Here is a 17,421-nt window from a genome sequence, read left to right on the forward strand (position 1 = left end):
TTTTTTTTATTTGCGCGCGAACTCGTAAAGTATTTTGCCTTACATCGCTTTGGGAATTATTAAAAGCAATGTTTAGTGAGTACAACTATCAATGCTAGTCGGTAAGGAGTTGCAAACGGTAAATGTTGTGTGTTATACGCTACAGATAAAATCCTCTCAGCTCTGATCAGTAGACTTATTATTTATGTAACGGGCTCAAATTGCCCCTATGTTACACAGTCCCCGTTAAGTACACTTGGTGTACTTAAGGGGATAATCAATTACTAAATAATAGTAATTAGACCCAACACTCGGGTGTGGTGCACATTTGTGACCAACCCTTGCGGATGTGATGCACATGGGTGCATTCACATTAGGAGGGATGACGCCCAGCGTCATCCGTTACGCGAGGTATCTATAAAGATACGCTCGCAATAATTATTAAATGATATCTATAGAGATAACATTTTAATTGGTAAAAACAGGTATTTGTATTTAATTCTATTAAATATAAAGCAGTCTGAAACCTACTTCCTACTTGGTAAGTGCGCACGAGGATACGGATTACCGCTCCCGTGTCGACACTTAACCAGAGTTCTTAGTGTGTTGGGTGAGGTCGCTAACGCGCCCACCACAACTACCTCACTGCACGCAAGAGAAGCCGTTTAACCGCTTCCTCGCTGTGCTAGGGTGTGTGCCTAAGTAGAGCGTGGCCGCATTACGACGTGCCCGCCTACACTTGGTAGCACTTGAAATCCTTCCCACGACCCGTATCTCTGCGTGTGTACGTGATGATGAGCCTCAATATTGATTGGGCTCATTTTTCCCACCTCTCCGAACATCATCGGAAGGTGGCAGGGCTAATGGCGCAGGGACTTGGTGAACAAGCCCTGGCCAGGCTCCTGGGTAGTCCTCCTGAGCAACATGTTGCTCAGTTGGAGCAGTTTGAGGCATTCGTGCTCGGACAGCGGAGGGCCGCGTCCGAGGCACAGAGCCATGCTGCGGCGGAGTCCGTCACTCAGACTCAGGATGAGCTGAGGCATGAGCAGGCTCGGAGCGAGGCTCTCAACAGGACTGTTGAGATGCTCTCTGCCCGGCCGCATCAGCCGAGGCCCATTCGGATGGACCCGCCCAAGTTCGATGGAACTGCGGCGCACACGATTGTCCACTGGCTTTTAGCCGTGGAGCAATGTGGTGTCGCCCAGCTCATCGAGGACGACAGCCGGATGGTGTCGTACGCTATGTCGCATCTGCGCGGTAAGGCCTCAGAGTGGGCTTACTCGGCGCTTATGGCGGACAGAAAAGCGTTCCCCTCATGGGCGATCTTTAAGGATAAGATTCGCGCCATGTACCAGCCGCCGAACAACGAAGTGTTGCTTCAGGCGCGCTTCTTTGGGGCGCGACAGGCGAAGCGATCTCTGCAAGAGTATGTGCAAGAGATGCGCTCGCTGTCCGCATCCATAACCGTAGGTCCGATTCCGGAGCACATTAAGGTGCCCACGTTTATGAACGGACTACGGCATGGCCCATCGCGACAGGCCCTTTTCAGAAAGGTGCCGTCGACGATGGAAGAGGCAATCCAAATTGCCTTAGTTGAGGAGCAATCCTACAACAGTGCCTCGGCGACAGCTTGGTATAAGCCGTCGGCCGAGAGGACAGATGCCACTCCTATGGAGTTGGGCAATGCAGACGTGGTCTGTTTTAAATGCGGCAAGCGCGGCCATATGATGGCTCGCTGCTATGCCAGGGTCCCTGCTGGGGCAAAAATGCCCAGCAAGAGGACTCCCTTCCCAAAGGGCGATGGCAAGAACCAGCGTGCGAGACGCATGAGTTCTGTATCGACCGCTGAGGGTTTGGGAATGCAGGAGTGAAGTAGAGGCGGGATGCCCTAATAATGCAAACTCTGAAGATACCAATCAGTTCAGAGTTATCGAACAAATGGGTATCATAGTCCCTGAGGTCTCGAAATTTTTGACCTCAACCCTGCTGGTCTATAGCGCTCCAGTACGAGGCTATGACCATGTGATGACCCTCCTTGTGGATTGGGGCCATCACAAAATTTAGCAAAACTTGCGGCTCTAAGACAGAGATTGGCGATTATTGAGTCGCTTTGCCAGGATGCCAAGCGAGAAGAGGCGACCGTTTGTTTAGCGAACGGCGCGCTCATATAGTCTGACCTTCAGTTCTAGTGACTTCTCCTGTAGAGAGAAAATCACAGTGCTAGGAAGGGAGAGTCCGTGTGACCTGAAGCATGTCGTGGTTGGCATAACACCAACCATGGATAGACTAAAGTACTCGCACAATTGCTAACTCTATGCAGGCACCAAAAAGAATGTGCCCTTGTGAGAGGCATACGCAACTGATGTCGTGTTAGAAGCAGCTGAAGGTGCGTCGACGAGATGTCAAACGTCACCAGGTCCTACCCAGAATTTAAAGCCTGGTTAAGTAGAAAGAACGATGACAACTAGTCACGCGTCCGTTTTTCCGTCACAGAGCCGAAAGCCTGTGCCAGTAGACAGCGAGCTTATAAGAAGCTAAGCGTCGCATGAACCGGCATAGTTCCTCGAGCTTGGTGCGGTTGGAATGAGCGCGTTAGCCAAGAAAACAACGGCACCCGCTTCCACGTCAAAGGTCGTGATTACTCGGAAAACGAGTACCGGACAGATAAAGACGATCAAAGACACGTCGAAACGAGTGATCTTTAAAACAGTCCCGGCTAAAGAGGACGGGCCTTCAAGAGAAGTGTTCGAGGCCGTCAAAGACGAAATTGCGGAGGCATCCTCATTTGAGGTGCTCCGATAAGTCATTAAATCTGCCGAGGAGGTAGTAAAAATCCCGGAAATGTCGTAAGATCTGTTCCTTGCCGAAACAAAGGAAGGAAAGATTCACCAAGTAGTTGCACTTGTTCCAAAAAAGAACTTGGTGGACTGTTTCTCGTCGTCGGCAATGGACCAGCGTCCTAGAAATGGATAAAAAGAAACGGGTCGCTGCTCAAGGATGGGATGCCTTGATAGACAGTCCGTTCTTTGAGGTTCTGTGGAAACATCGCGATGTGTTCCCAGAAGAAGTGCCGAGCCGCCTACCAGCAGATAGTGGCATCGGGCACGAAATAGACCTCGAATCTGGAACCAAGTATTGTGTGACAAGACAATGGCCGTTGCCGATTAAACAAGTCGATTATACCGAGGAGTTCTTCCTCTAAATTTAATTTCAAAGTTGAATACAAGCCGAGTAAGTCGAATGTCTTGGCTGACGCGTTGTCGCGCAGACCATACTTCGAGGTAAAATACCAGGAAAGTGTGTTTAGTGCGTGTACAATGGAGTCTTCAACGTTGGCAGCCATTGAGACCCGCCACGTAATGAGCTCATTAGCCTCTGATATGTGATTGAGCTACAGTCAGGACGAACATTGTCGCCTGCTGCTGGATTGCTTCGGTCGACGAAAGGTACCTCTTCCTTCGCACCATAAGGCAAAGCTAATTCGTTTAAGCTTCAGCGATCGCCTGGCATGGCACCTGATGTCACCTTAGATCCCCTTAGAATATATGTATATATCTCAAGCTGATGATTCTTCACGAGTTCCACGATGCGCCATCGAGTGGGAATATGGGCCGTGAAAAGATATTCTTAGAAAGTGTCGAAAGGATTTTGGTGGCCACACCTATATCGATGGGTGGCCAACAATATTCGCTCTTACGAACAGTGGTGAACAGTGCCAGCGCACTTAGCCTGCACCGTCTAGCAGTGCGCCATTAAAGCCACTACCGATTCCAATGGATTGTTGGAAGTCAGAAAGCCTGGACTTCATGTTTGGCATCCGCCCGACCATAAGGGTCGGACGGGGCTCGTGGTCTTTGTAAATAGACTGAGCAAAATGGTGCGTTAAGCACCATGTAAAATATCGATTACAGGCAAGGAGGCAGCTCTCTTGTTCCTGTATCATGTACAGCGACCACACGGGATGCCTGAGTATATCGGACCGGGATTCACGTTTTACGTCTGGGTTTTGGCGTCATGTGTTTGAGCTGCTAGATAGGAAGCTCCACATGTCTACAGCCGATCATCCTCAGATCGATGGCCAAACGGAACGCGCAAATCGGGTCGTGGCGGATGCAATACGCCCGGTAGCGACTCCTAAAGAATGGATCAAACAATTGCCCTTCGTGGAGCTCGCTATAAAAACAGTGTTAACGCCAGCACGAGTGCGACACCGTTGTATATAGACGAACTGCGCCATCCTCGGACGTCATTCGCGTTTGTGCGCAGCCCGACTATTAGTGGGGAGAAGACCCTCACTACGCTCCGTGCGAAAGAAGGACACAGTTTTGTCTATATGATAATGACCCGCGAAATTATCATCTCAAAGACAGAAACTTGCCCTGGTGATCCTGCCGGTTTGGCAGCGGCAAGTATGGAGTCGCGACAAGAAACTACGTCCTATGACCGACCTCTCGGTGGTGTCATAGGTGAGTTTGATGCTACAAGCCTCAACGCTTTGTGGATGAGCGGTTAGCCATCACTTGAAAAGTCCGTCACTCGATTGCAAGCGCACAGGATAAACAAAATGGAATATGCTGACCAAAATGGCCGCAAAACAATAGTGTTGGAAATAAAGTACTATTAAGTACTGCTACTCAACCTAAATGCAATTCTTGTACTTCTGGAGGTATTACGAAATTATTGCCGCGTTTCATCGGGTCTTTACGGTGTTGTAAGATGTTAAAGACCTAAATTATAGGCTCACCCTTCCCCTGTATATGAAGACGCACCCCGTATTTTACGTGGGTCGTCTGAAACGGTATGTAGACCCAAATGAGGTCACATACCCCCATCCGTCTAAGGAGACCGATGGTGACGCTGACGGTGAGTCGAGCGTCGATTTGGTGAGGGAGACGGGGAAGGTGAAAAACTTCCAGTCGAATGGCTCCTCCGACCACGATACGGACTTGGAGAGCGAGGGGTATCACGCGCGTAACGCTAGTCCCTCAGCATCAACTTTTCCTAAATATCCAGCCGAAGTTTCAGTCGCGAGACTTGACTTTCGAGATCCGCATTACGTTGTTCGGCAGCGCGTAACGCCTGCGATTGAACTGACGAAGGTAAGGCAGCCGCGAGTAGCGAATTCGCCACTCCTATAGGGCGCCGCCTGCACTGATGAATGCTGCTAAGAACCAATGCTATCTTATTGGAAGGCTGGTTGCTCACCGCTCTGTGCAGCAGAAGCATCAAATCATCGTCCAGTGGAGAGATTAACCAAAGAGTTTTTACTTTTGAGGATTGGTCGACGCGCTGTGCGTCGACGTACCGGGCCTGGTGTCTGCCTATGAGAAGGAGCACCAGTTGTCGCTCTGCTAGTTCCGTATGGACTAGCAGGAGTGGCGTGATGAGTAGAATAAGAGGTACAGTACCGCCCATGATTTCTCTTACACGCAAACGAGCGGAATTACGTCGTTGTTACCGTTCTTTCGCCACATCGGAATGTTGCTGAAAGCGGTACAGGAGTTCCGCTTTGCATTGGTCGGTTGATTCATTTGAATGCAGCACGACCGGGATCGGGATAACACGGCAAAGTAATTTCTCCTAAGCCTTCCACGGGCTATAGATGCCATTATAATTATGTGCATCTAGAGCAGCGCGCTCTAGGAACGACGAACTAGTTCCATCCGAATAAGGTCATTTAACAGAAGGTGACACTGATGGTATGCCACCAGTCACATAGCCGCGTCCAATACGACTGGCTTGTGACACCGACTGGACATGTTCGCGTGCCTTCGATGAAGCTTTACGCTCAGGCAATTCTGTGTCAGACCCATTGTGTATGATGGTCTGAACGACAGGTGTTGTGGCCGATGACGTCATGGAATAATATTTATTCACGGCAAGTGTCAAAGTAAAGTAACGGACATTAATAACGGGCGTGTAGGCGATCTTCGGATTTTGTTCTTTACTCAACAGCTTAAATGCCATAGCCACCTTTTTTGCAACAACGCCTTAACCAGCCATGCCAGCAAGGCACTGAGAAGTGGTAACTATTCCTACCTTAGTGTTCTGTCTTCAGCCTTACTTGACTAAGTTAGAAGAGCCTAGTAAGAAGATAAGGCTCTTAAAGGTTGTTGGATTACCTCAAGAGTCCATCACAACAATCCCTAAAAGGGTTGTCGAAACTTGTATCGATTCTCAAGGGATTGACACAGAAAACGCAATGGGTTACTGTATTACACAGCCATTGCTGGCGACACACCTCGTGTCGTCATCTCCACCCATAATAATTTGCATTAACGCATCATGTATGAGTACCGCGATGCACTTATAAGAGATCATCGTGGACTGAAAAGACTTGTCTCATGATATGTTGCGAATTATACTGACCACGCCAGTACGAGTTCGTCGGCAAGTACGTACGTGCTTGCGAAATTTGTCATCGAGTGAAGCCAGTGCTTCATTTCGTGCTCCGTTACAACCTCTGCCTGTTCCGCAGTGTATTAGCAGTCCGTATCGGTGGACTTCGTCTTCGGATTCCCGAAGCCGAAAACAAGAGAAATTGTATTCTTGTGTTTGTTGATCATTTAAGCAAAATAGTACATCTTGCTGATGTTCCGGAATTGATCACAGCCAACGTCTGTGCTCGTGTCTTTGTTGACACGATATTTCAGCTCCATGGGTTACCCCGTGAACTGTTCTCCGATCGGGAGCCTAAATTCACGACAGAAATTTGGTAATCTGTGTTCAAATCACTTGGAACACAGTTGAAAACGTCAGCTTTAGACCATCTTGAAATAGATGGTCAGACAGGACGTGCAAATCGTATCCTCGAAGATATGCTTCGCGGACACGCCCATCCTTTTACGATTTAGAGCGAGTTCTTACAGAAGGTAATTTGTCATCAGCAATTCAGTGCATGCTTTTACAAAGCATACACCGCTTTTAATAAACGGCTTACGCCATCCACGGATACTCACCTTGTTTGAGCGTAACGCTAATTCAAGAGGAGATGGACTGCTTGACCAAAAAACAATCTAGCCCTCGCTTATCACGCATTGTCTAAGGTCAATGCGAAGGATACCAATGTAGATTCAATCAACATTTAAGTGGACAAACTCAGCAATAGCGATAATGCTACTACTGACTTTGATAAGGATGCTGTAAGACTCATAATCGAAAACAATAAAAATAGAGAGAGAGCAATAATGCTCTTGCTAATGATGAGAACGACATCTCCACAGTGCGCACCAGTCGCACTGAAGACAAAAAAAATCGAGTCAGCAGGAGAATTCCTGGTGGCTAGAGAATCAGTTGTCCATTTCGTACAGGAGTCAATCGCTGATGCAGCGGACCGGCCGAAAAAGAACTCTGATTAAAATGAAAGACCAAATATTCTTTCATTTAATGTTAATGAACTAGTCCTACTATGTAGGTAAACCTACCAGAACATGTAGTGACGAATGTAGGCAGTAATAAATTATTTAACCCAGGTATATCTGCCCGTTTCGTGGACTGTACCGCCAAGGAAATGCGTAAACGATCGAGCTGCCGCGTAGGATGCGTACGCATCCTGCGTTTTTTATCAGGCATCTCCACCCGTACCATCACTACGAGGCTTATCCGATACAGGATCACCCCGGAACGGTCTAAGGCGTCTGCCAAAGCCTGGTCGTCCCAAGCTAAAGCATATTAGTCTCACGATAGAGTCTGGTTCTTACAAACCAGACGTTCCACTCCATCCTCCAAGGATGAGATCTTGTAATGAGCTATCACCAGCTCGCTCTGAAGAGACTGATGCGTCCTTTCGTACGTTAGTCGATAACTCGCAACTAGCGCACTTTTTAAAATGGTCACGGGAAACATTATCGACCGTCACCGCTAATTCGCGGCGACGGAATTGCTCGTAGTCAATATTCTACCTTAAGAAACGGAGGGGTGATCCAAGTCACGATGTTGATTCGGGTTCAGCGAACGAGGCGAATCCGATTTTGCCTCATCCTCCACATCCATTGACCGGTTCGAGTGGTGAAAAGCGTTTCTTTGTCGAACGCTTCTCGAACACCGTGAGGTGTAAGGGATTTGAACGAGTAATCTCGTTCGTTGGCGAGGATATCCACCCTCGCTTGATAGTTAAGGACCTCGTTCCCAAGTGATGATGGATGTTTCGGGTCTCGTTCGACAATACAACGGGATCCATCTTCCTCGACAGAGAGTCCATCAGAATACGAGCGCTTCTTGCCCTCTTAAAAGGATTGAAGGTTCTAAATCCCTTCGCGCATTTGACAATCGGTAAGCGTACTCCAAATGGGGATTTTTGAGGGAGTATGCCTCCTTACGGGCATGACCTGCATCCTTAAAGCAACATGGATATTAGTCCCCCACGAGGGCAAGGTAACACTGCCTCTCTAGACAACCCGTGCAGCTTGTGGCGTGCACCGACTACGGTCTGTTTTTTTTAAACCGTTTACGGAAAGCATCCACTTTGTCAAGCAGGCCCTCGCGGCTTGTCTTTGCACATTCTTTTCAAATGCTTCCCAAGCTTGAAAAAAAGGAGTGACATCCTTTGCCCGCTTACAAGTGTACCACCGATTTCAGAAAATGGCAGCTTCAAAAAATTCCGTTTCGTACTTACCAGGCTTGTTAATCCTGGATAATTCGAACAACGGAATATGGTATCGATCGTTGGAAATACCATTATAACGAGTTTGGTTGCCTTAGAGGGCAACCAAGGCTTCTTTTCGGGAACCAACCGCAAAACATTGCGGTCACTCTCCCGTTGGGTTCTGTTAACGTTAACGCTAACATTACTCTCGGAGTGATCCTTACAACCAATCCGTCGCTGGTGATGCATACTGGCATCACCAGAGTCATCGTCGTCCATGGAGTCATAACAAGATGACTCCGCACCAAAACGGTCTGTCAAACTTTGTAATCACCTCTTTGATCGTCACGTTAGAACTCGTAGGTTTAATAAACGTGGTCCCGGTTGATCTGGAGGCCTCAAAAGTCGCCACCAAGTTGGGCGATGACGCCGACTCGGCCGGGGTGATCTTACGGGGTGTCCCGTTACATAAATATTATTCCTATAAGAGGAATAATAGGAATTATTCCCTGTGATAGGAAAAAATAAAGAAACACAAACTTTTATCGTTATTAATATTTGACTTATTATTTCCGATATTTTCAAAATTGGTAATATTGACGAAGAAAGACATTTGTTCTATTGATTGGTTGATTCAAGTTCAAATCAACCCCATGAAACACGATAGTGCGGTTCGCAAGGGTAGGCGCCATACATAGTTTGTTATTAATAGATTAAAGCCAGTAGTAGATAGAAGATCGTTACGTAGGAACTTAATTCATAAAAACTTTTTCGCTTTTTTCCCTATTCTAAAGCCTTAGAATTTACCTTTGGTAGCTTGGACTTCCTAGCTACTTAAAATCATCCGCTGCATGTCGTGTGCGGGAAGTAGTCGAGGCGCTCCACCTTCACTGTAATCAGTGTAGGTTGACTAGTACTGTTATCAAAATTAGCAAAGGGTGTTTCATTACACAACGAGTTATCATTAGCCGGTAGTGAAATGTCGCGACTGACTGCTTGCCATTCTAACAATCTTTCTATACCTTTATTGATCAAAGTATGCCTCCAGTTGAGCGTTGTGTCGTTAGGATATTTTGCTCGAGTGTCCAATGCAAGAGTGCCCAAGCTTTTACTCATTGTCGCCGAAAAATCAATGAGGCATGATTATTTCTGCTCACAGTCAAGCTTATACGCCATCCCTTGTTCCCAAACGTATAGCTCTATCCTTGCCCGAGATGATGCACGATATACGCTAAAGCCTTAAGTTCATGCTACGTTCTGTAAGTTTACCAACCGACAATAGACTTCTGTCAAATCCTGATATAAATAGGACTCTAACGATGCGAATGCAATTTATGTTCTATTTATAATATAGTTTCACGGTCCTTTATCCTATGTCAAGCAAGCTCTTGCCGTCTTAAAATCGTCTATTCGATGCTTGTTCATAGGCCTTATGTAAGAAAACCTTAACTTTTTAGTGATGCTTTATATGGAATCTAGCGCGACTGTTATTAAGCCATTCGGTTGCGTATTCTTCACCAACTCCAAAAACTGCAGATCTGTTTCCATCTGGACAGTTCCGTGGCAAGTGACGTACCGATCACAATTTAAACACTTCACTCAAAACAGACGTCGTTGCTAAGAGACGCCGATATAGCGAAACGCCCCACCCTTCCGCCCGTTAAATTTTTTTTTAAAGTTTTTAGTACGCCAAAATGCATTTTCTGTGATCTCCTATTTGTATAGCCTCTCCAATTCCTTCAGAAGCTTCTTCCACACCTCGATTAGCGTGATGTCCGTCAATTTCTCCAAAATCGACGAAATAAGCTAAACCTTTGACGGAAGATTGCCTAGAAGAACAACCAGCTATCGCGACTCATCTTTTGGCTTTCCCGTAGTCTGAAGTCCAGCAACCAGTTTGTCAATTGCATCCAGATGTCCTGCCATGTTTGTGCCAATTTCCATCTTTAATTTGTTGAGACGACGCGTCGATATAAAATTCGCGGAGCGTTTTCCATGCCTCCAATATGCGCGTACCGGCTGGATAACAGCACCTTAAGGATAATGCCTAGCTCGTATGTGTTGTTTACGTCATACATCCGTGACGTCGTTGCCGTCCTTCAAATACAGTATATGCTCCAAATCCCTTCTCGCTAGGGCCATTTTCATGTAATACTCCTTATTGTTGCAACAGTGGCCTTCTGCTCACTCTTCACTTGCGCAGCCGGATCAAAATCGGGTTGGCGCGAAAGGGCATCAGCGAAGATATTTAGTAGTCCTGCTTTATAATTCACGGAGAAGTTATACTTCGCGAAGAGAGACAACCATCTCGCCCTTCTTTGCGAGAGGTGTGGACTGTTAGCGGCCGTGCGTAAAGTCTATCTCACAAGAGATAGAACCTAAACTTAGCTAGAGCATGCTTCATGAGAAGGAGTTCCTTGACATGCACTGGATAGTTGCGCTCAGCTGGTTAAAACTGACGCGACAGATAGCAGACGACGCACTCTGCGCCGTCTGTGGCATATATCATTAACGCACAGCCGATTGCAAAATTGCCGATTGCAAAATCGCTGGCGTCACAGACCACATGAAATGGTCTGTCATGGTCCGCAATCGCCAGGATTGGTAATTGCATTAAGATTTGATTGATACACTCAAAGCAACGCTGACAATCAGCGCTTCATGACCACTATTTTATTTTACTTCGGAAAAGAAGAAAGATGTACAGTCATTTCGACATCATTGCGGGAGTACTTGTGCAGGTACGCCGTTAAGCCGAGGAACTTTCGACGTCCCTTTACATCGACTGGCAAAGGCCAATAGATGATCTCCTTGATCTTTTGCGGATCCGGGCGTACACCGTCTTTACCCACGATGCACCCAAGAAGTGGTATTTCGCTTGCAGCGAATATCCACTTCTTGAGATCTGCATACAACTTGTGCTTACGCATAAACGTAAGAGCCTTTCGGACGTGGGTACGATGTACTCCAACATTCTACTTTCGTTCATAGCTCTGCTATGAACAAAGACGTCATCAAAATTGCTCAGTGCAAAATCCCGCACCGATCTCAACAGATTAATTACACATCTGCTAAATATCGCAGTGGTATTACTAAGTCCCTGTGGCATGACTAGCCACTCCGATAGTAGTCCGCTGGAAGTACCATGCCAGGTGTTACGGTTTAACAAAGATTCAAGCGCTTACTGCTGTGAGTGGGATATCCTGTTCACGCATAAGGGTCTGATTGAATCCATCCATCAGATACATCGACGAAACGATAGTACTCTTTGATATACCATGAATGATTACGTCATTTCGTTGGTATCGTAGTTTAATTTGGTACCGTTGCAGCGCTCAATTTATTGGACACATGCACAATCCGCCATTCTCCTGTTGCTTCACGCACACAGAAGGTCGGAGAGCTATGTGGGGAGGTTGACTCCCTCACATGGCACGCTGCTAAGCGATCGGCAACGAATTTATCGATCGCTAATACTTGTTCACGAGGCAATGGCCATTGCTTCATGACACATTATTTCGAACCTGGGATTAGGTCGATTTCGTGGCGAGTGCCTTTATCCTTAGGCAACTCGCACTGTAATGATTCAGGTAAGACATCCTAAGATTCTATTTAATCTTAATGTAAAGGATTTGTCCCCAAACCCCGAGAATTGGAACGTAAAACTTCTCATCGAGGATATTTTCGTCCATAGATGAGCTGCTGAACCCATTCGTTCTGAGGGAATACTATTGCCAATCGAATATCGGCCACGTATTTGTCATAGGTATAAGTACGCAGATCTGCTTGACTTTGCCACTACGCATATCACGCAAGAACCGTTTCGCTCCTAGCGCTAACAATTGAGTTATCTCCAAATTTAATTTCGGAGGCGCTATAATGTCAATTGAATAAGCGCCTACACTTGATCCATTGTTAACTGAAACATTTATTGTCCCAGCTTCCTCTTTGGAACTTATTTTTGCAAAGGTACCTAGGTACCTTTGGCCACAGCTTTCTGGGGACTTATTCCCTCAGGTTCTTGGGGACTTATTACCTTAAGTTTTATTTGGGGAGATTTTTCCCGATTGCCTCTAGCTATGGTTTCGCAATCACAGCTAGATCCTCTACGATCGACTCTCCAGTCGATCTAGAACTATTACACTGTCTCTTATAAACAGGCGTTGATTATTTTCTTCGATGTTTCTTTCCAAGCTAGCATCCTTGTTTCGTACTACTCGAATCATTCGAGTGGTCGAACTTCGACGCTGCCTGTGCTTGTGCAGAGCCGTCGGATGTTATGCCTACGTCACAATGGTGGAGCTTCAACGCTGCATGTGGTTTTGCATTGCCGTCAGGAACTAACTCCACAGTGTGATCTTGTGCAGTCGTGCAATCGACTGAACCACAAGTGACCATCACACTCACTCGTAGGATATCCACACGCTTGTGGACGCTCCAAGACATTCATCAGTTGGCCATCTGATGAACAAGAGATAGGCATCGTCACGGCTTGATGTTGCCAATTTATATATGGCTCCTACTTTCTGATCCATTGTAATCCAAAGATGACATCAAATTTGTCATCCAAATCTTGTACGATGAAACCATCATCGTACTGTTTCAGTTTGATGTGTAGTGGTTATTAACTACACGTTTCTTAACTGTTACGGATGTACCTGCTGCTAGGCGCACTGTCATCGTCGTTAGAAAGATTTGCGCTTAATATTTTCGAGGCTGCGATCTTCTAGCGATTGGCGTTTAATAAAATTACTCAACGCCCCACAATCGATTAGGTACTTAAGTGGCAAACTTATTTAAAAACTTTTACTTAAGGTGATGATGTTAACCTCATCCCCCGGGGCAGTTACACACAATGTTTGTGTGTGAGGAGCAACTTTCGTCAAAAAGCCTGCAAATTCTTTTGACGTTGCTGGATCAGTAGGGTGCTCCACACCTACTGACCCCCACCGTTTTTTTCTTACGGTCCGCCTCGCAATTGCGATTTCGCAACAGCGCCGAATCCGCGTCCTCCACTATTGTTAGCGGAAAGTCGATCCTTTCGCTCAGTGTTTTAGACACTGGGCGTGGGGCATTACACCTATAGGCGCAGTGGTCCTTTATTTGATAACGATTGTACTCTTGCAATCATTTGTAACTTATAAAGCGAGGTTTCTTGCTTGCTCTCTACCTACGAGACGTCCGTAGGCTCTGGACCTCCGACTTCTTTCCGTCTCGGTGGACAATAAGCATCAAAGAAGACGAAAGCCTGTTTCAGACTGAAGTCCTCCTGTTTCGCTACAGAGATCGCTTAGTCAAGCGTGTCTAATTATGCCGGGATGGATGGGTCTCTTACAAGACCGTCTGCACGACGGTAGTTACCTATGTTTGTTCATCAATTGGATGACTCGCGATACAGTTTACTAGGTATCGTGTATGTTGGACATAAGCATGAAGATCACGCTTGCGCTACTTTAAATACAGGAGCTCTGCTCGAGCCCTAAATTCGGCACGTGGCGGCTCAAAAGCTTGCCTGAGCTGCGCATCTTAAATACCTCCTATAACCTAAACACATAAGGGTCCTGAAGCTTGCGATAAGGCCCAAGATTTGGCACGTCCGACCAAGCTGGAAATGCATAACATCACTTTGTCGTATCGTCAGCGATGCGGCGAGCATAAATGGCATCGTATGATTCAACGAATCATCTTAGCAAAGAGTCGCCTTCGACTGCCTTGAATTTGGAGTTATCAACCTTAAGGCTTTCAGGTCGACGCGAATGCGTCGGCTTGCTAGCAGTATGTAAATGCTGCTATCTCAACATCAAAGTCCAATTTGGATAATTAAGCCGATGGACACAGGGTACAACTTAAATACCGGGATGCAAGACAGAACAAATTCAATGTTCGGCCTTTGATGACGCGAGCTGTACGAAGGTCTCTGGTTTTTAAATTGGGCTCGAAGATTCGAGCGACATGAAAGTGGATCGGTTTGGACTATATCTCTCTGGCAGGCAAATTGCGATGTGGTTTAATCAAATACCCTTGCAGTACGTAATATAAAGGATGCTGGAAGCATTAAAGACAAGCACCACGCTGACTCAAGCGATGAGGATTTTCACACAAAAAAGGATACCAAGCGGAGTTGGCCAAAATATTACATGTATATGAAGGCCATCTCGAAAGTTTGCGGCAATGGTGGTGACTCTCTGGTCTTGGATAATATTGTACAGTATGCTTCGGAAGGAATGCGAACTGTTCTATTGGCCAAGTAGACCACACATGAAATGATTACCTAATTCAGGCGAAGCAACTTACTTGTTTTCGAGAGCTCATTTCTTAATATCGAGTAACTCGTATTCTTTTGCTAAAATATACGAGTTGCACTTTGTTAAGGGAAGAGCTCTCGGAAAAGCATTCGTTGGATTCATTTTGGAGCGCTCGGGGCGAAGAATTCGTTGGATTCATTTTGGAGCGCTCGGGGCGAAATAATGCCTTCTCCAGCTCCAAAATCATTTCATTGTTCTTCAAAACACTTAGCTTCGTTTTCACCTCCTCCGCAATCTGCATTCCTTGTGGGAACAGGATGTAGATTTTCAAATTTGCCGCTTTTCCGGCATTAATATAAGCATTTGGCACGTCTCCGTGCTTTGCAGAAACTCTCCATTTTCTTGCCAGAGCGAAAATTATTTTACGCTGAACATCTGACAGCTGCAAAAATAATACCATAGTTCACAACAAAAACGTGTTCGTTCCCACAGGCGACCAGTTTTGCCTTCAAATTCTCTACGCGTCGCGCTCTGTTTTAAGCACCGATTTTGATTTTAACGCTTAAACACTTGCTGAGATCTTGACCACATTCCATATTTCGTTGCTTTCTAAAGCTTGTAGCTCTTAGACAATTACTGTCATCCACCTTGCTTTGCGATCGCTACGCAAAGCTTCGCCATAGTTGCTCGGGCCTAAATCAGTAAGATACAAATCGGAGTAATGTAGTAAAAACAACTTATTAACCCAACAGCACAGTTGCCAGGAGTTAGCTACGTTAAGAAGTTGTGTAGCTAATATTGTAGGAAAAGGATTGTACGAGTTTGTAGGAACTTGTATCGGCATCTTTTACTGACTACGCGACGAAATTATGCTCTCAATGTCGTATGTATCAACAAAGCAGATTGATTTGGTCTCTAGGGTGTCCTAAGAAACAATAAAGTATTTAATAAGTTTGTAGTCTTCCACGGCCTAATTAACTTTATTCCCGGTTTTGCGAGAATTTCAAGCTCGATGATATATAAGTAGGTCGTGACTTCTGGGTTTCCCAGTCGAAAGTTTGGATCTGGAAAATAATCTAAGGACAACTTTTTTCTTCCTTGTCCACAAAGCCTTTATCTTTACCTTCATATGGTTGGGATTGTAACGGGCTAATGTTGCCCTAATGTTACACAGCCCCCGTTAAGTACACTTGGTGTACTTAAGGGGATGGTCAATTACTAAATCAAAGTAATTTGACCCAGCACTCGGGTGTGGTATACAAATGTGACCAACCCTTGTGTATGTGATGCACATAGGGTGCATTCACATTAAGAGCGATGACGCCTAGCGTCATTCATGATGACGGCTAGCGTCATCCGTTACGCGAGAAGTCTAAAAAGTTACGCTCGCAATACATATTAAGTGTTATCTATAGAGATTTTATTTTTTTCAGTCTGAGAACTACTTTCTACTTTGTAAGTTTGGACGAGGAGCTGTATTACCGCTCCCGTGACGACACTTAGCAAAGTACTAAGTGCGTTGGGTGAGGTCGCTAACGCGCCCACCACAGTTACCTCACTGCACGCAAGAGAAGCAGGTTCAACCGCTTCCTCGCTGTGCTGGGGTGTGTGTCTAAGTAAAGCGTGGCCGAATTACGACGTGCCCGCCTTTACTTGGTAGCACTTGAAATCCTCCACACGACCCGCATCTCTACGTGTGTACGTGAGGCTAAGCCTCAATATTAATTGGGCTCATTTTCCCCACCTCTCCGAACCTCATCGGGAGGTGGCAGGGCTTATGGCGCAGGGACTTGGTGTACAAGCCCTGGCCAGGCTCCTGGGTAGTCCTCCTGAGCAACATGTTGCTGAGTTGGAGTAGTTTGAGACATTCGTGCTCGGACTGCGGAGGGCCGCGTCCGAGGCACAGGGCCATGCTGCGGCGGAGTCCGTCACTCAGACTCAGGATGAGCTGAGGCATGAGCAGACTCGGAGCGAGGCCCTCAACAGGACTGTTGAGATGCTCTCTGCCCGGCCGCATCAGCCGAGGCCCATTCGGATGGACCCGCCCAAGTTCGATGGAACTGCAGAGCACACGATTGTCCACTGCTTTAGCCGTGGAGCTATGCGGTGTCGCGCAGCTCATCGAGGACGACAGCCGGTAGGTGTCGGACGACATGTCGCATCTGCGCGGTAAGGCCTCATAGTGGGCTTACTCGGCGCTCATGACGGACAGAAAGGCGTTCCCTACATGGGCGATCTTTAAGACAAAGATTCGCGCCATGTACCAGCCGCCGAACAACGAAGTGTTGCTTCAGGCGCGCTTCTTTGGGGCGCGACAGGCGAAGCGATCTCTGCAAGAGTATGTGCAAGAGATGCGCTCGCTGTCGCCGTCCATAACCGTAGGTCCGATTCCGGAGCACATTAAGGTGCCCACGTTTATGAACGGACTACGGCATGGCCCATCGCGACAGGCCTTTTTTTGAAAGGTGCCGTCGACGATGGCAGAGGCAATCCAAATTGCCTTAGTTGAGGAGCAATCCTACAACAGTGCCTCGGCGACAGCTTGGTATAAGCCGTCGGCCGAGAGGACAGATGCCACTCCTATGGAGTTGGGCAATGCAGACGTGGTCTGTT

This window comes from Bremia lactucae, linkage group LG3 (genome assembly GCF_004359215.1).
Source record: "Bremia lactucae strain SF5 linkage group LG3, whole genome shotgun sequence".
Classification (NCBI taxonomy): domain Eukaryota; phylum Oomycota; class Peronosporomycetes; order Peronosporales; family Peronosporaceae; genus Bremia; species Bremia lactucae.